We start from the raw sequence: 2,860 nt of genomic DNA on the forward strand, positions 1-2,860 counted from the left end.
GCTTGGGTAGAGCATGCAAACTCCATACAGGAAGGCCGTAGCGACCTGGAATTGAACGCTGGACAGCATACTGATAGGCGGACATGAACTGTTAGGCGGACATGCTAACCAGTCTTCCATTGAGCCAAGCCAGAAGAATACTGACATTTTCTTAGATCTTTTGAAGGGACACATGTACTCATCTTCTTAAAAAAACAGTCGCAAATGACCCCACCCCCTTTGCCCTGACTGCACCATCCATGTTTACACACACATCCTTTCCATCTTGGTGGTCTTTAAGGCAATATACAGTATTCAGTTGGCTTTTCTTCTATGTGGAACATTTTGTAAATTAAGTTAACAAGTACCATTCAATGACTAAGACATCCATTTATTCCATTCTGACTATTTTACTTATTATAAAGGAAGCATTTTAAGTGTGCCAGTTGAAATTTGGCTACCGTTCATGGAAGACGGAGAGGAGGAAGTTGTGTCCGCAGGAAGAGAGACAGGAGGAACACGAAGAGCTTAGAGCTGTATGTGGGAACTATGACTGGAAAAGGTAGATATACCGTGTGTCCAGGAAAGCAGGTGGAAAGGCAGCAAGCCTAGAAAACTTGGAGTAGGGTTCACATTATTGTATTGTGTAGATGGGAACAGAAATGGAGTAAGAATTATCTTGAAAGAGGAGTTAGTTGTGAATCTTCTGGAGGTTAAAAGAGTATTCGATAGAGTGATGAGTTGAAAGCAAGAAAACTAGAAGGTAATAAGTTCATTGTTGTTAGTTTTTGGAGCAGATTGCAATGGACATGTTGGTGCAGGAAACAGGTGATGAGGAGGTGATGGGCAGATTTGGTATTCAGGAGAGGAACTCAGAAGGTCAGATGGTGGTTGACTTTGCGAAAAGGACAAAAATGTCTGTAGTGAATACTTTCTTTCAGAAGAATCATGAACTTTGGGTGGCCTATAAAAATGGAGGTAAGAGTACACAGACAGACTACGTCTTGTGTAGATGTTGCAATTTTAAGATCAGTGACAGCAAAGTAATGGTAGGTGAAATGTTGGTGGAGTGATGTATGATCTTTAGGAAGGATTTAAGACAGGCTCTGAATGTCCAAGAGGCACTTCAAATCAACTGGACAAATACACCTAATGTCATCAGGGAGACAGGTAGGAGAGCATTTGCTACCTCATTTGGAAGGAAAATAGATAATGGAGACATGGGGGTGGATTGAGAAGGTACAGGAGTGTATACAGAGAAAGAGATAAGATCAGAAGAAATGGAACACTGAGAGGACAGCAGAGAGAAGATAGGAGTACATGGAGATTCAATGCAAGGCAAAAGTTGATTCAATGCAAGGTAAAAGTTGAGGTGGCAAAGGCCAAACAAAGGGCTTATAATGACTTGTATGCCTGGTTGGACAGCGTCAAAGGACAGCCTGACCTATACAGGTTGGCAAGGCAGAGAGACGGAGTTTGAAAGGATATTCAGGCTGTTAGGTGATCAAGGATAGAGATGGAAATGTCCTGACTGATGCCAGTATTGTGATGGGGAGATGGATAGACTACTTTGGAGAGATGACGAATGAGGAAAATGAGAGCAAACAAAGGGCAGAAGAGGTGAGTGTGGTGGAAGATGAAGTAGCAAAGAGTAGTAAGGACAAAGTGAGGAGGGCATTAAAGAGGATGAAGAGTGGCAAGGCACTTGGTCCTGAATATATATTTATATAGGTATGGAAGTGCCTAGGAGATGTAGCAGCAGAGTTTCTGACTGTTGTTAAACAGGATCTTAGTGAGATGCCTGAGGAATGGAGAAGAAGCGTGTTGGTGCCCATTTTGAAGAACAGTAGAGATGTGTAGATTTGTGTTAACTACAGGTGAATAAAGGAGATGAGCCATACAATGAAGTTATGAGAAAGAGTAGTTGAAGGCAAACTAAGCATAAATATTTTTGAGCAACAGTATGGTTTCACGCCAAAAAAGAGCACTACAGATGCAGTATTTGCTTTAAGGAAGTTGATGGAAAAGTACAGAGAAGGTCAGAGGGAGCAGCACTGTGTCTTAGTTAAAGACAGTGGTGAGATGTTTTACCAGAGGAGTTCATGGTGGAGGTGAGACTGCATCAGGGATCCGCTATTGCTATTGTAATGGACAGACAGACAGATGAGGTTAGAGAGGAATCTCCAGGAACTGTGGTTCGCAGATGACGTTGTGATCTGTACTGAGAATAGGCAACAACATAGAGGAAAACTGATAAACGCTTGAAAATTTGATCGTCGACAAGGAGACAAATGGGGAATATAAAGTGCGCATAAAATATGAACTCACTATTTACACGAACCTAAGAGGATCCCTCAGCTTGTTCCTTGGGTTGTTTTCAAAAATATGGGACATCAGATGTATTGACAAAACTTTTGAGGCTGCTACCATTTGCAAGCTCATTTGGTTCTGGAAGAAAGTGCTAAAAAATGGGATTACGTTTTATCAGATCCTTTTTATGTTACTGACAATGTGAGGCAAGGGGTAATACTTTCTCCCATTTTATTTAATGCCTACATGGACAACCTAAATGGATGTAATACAGGTTGTTTTGTGGGTAGTACAATAATAAGTCATTTTATGTATGCTGATGACTTTAGGAAATCAAGTTTTCCGATTGTTTTATTTATCAAACAGCTCTTTTGAATTATGTATGGTACTATAGAAACTAAATATCTGGGACATATTATCTCAGAGACATCTTGATAAAGACATCTTAGACAGTGCTGAAAAATATATTCTCAGGCTATTTTCGGAAGTTTTTGATGTGCTCTGATTATGTGAAATGCTCATTGGTCAGAGCTTATAATACACCACTGTATACTGCTTAGTTGTGGTCTAA

At 40.5% G+C, this 2,860-nt stretch overlaps 1 pseudogene; it reads right to left on the reverse strand.

Annotated features, from left to right (window-relative positions):
• Nucleotides 1-443: 443 nt before the first annotated feature.
• LOC148407759 (uncharacterized) lies at nucleotides 444-1,814 on the reverse strand (annotated as a pseudogene).
• Between the last annotated feature and the right edge of the window lie 1,046 nt (nucleotides 1,815-2,860).

Source organism: Hippichthys cyanospilos, chromosome 19 (assembly GCF_059441005.1).
Source record: "Hippichthys cyanospilos isolate Australia breed blue-spotted pipefish chromosome 19, RoL_Hcya_1.0, whole genome shotgun sequence".
NCBI classification, from domain to species: domain Eukaryota; kingdom Metazoa; phylum Chordata; class Actinopteri; order Syngnathiformes; family Syngnathidae; genus Hippichthys; species Hippichthys cyanospilos.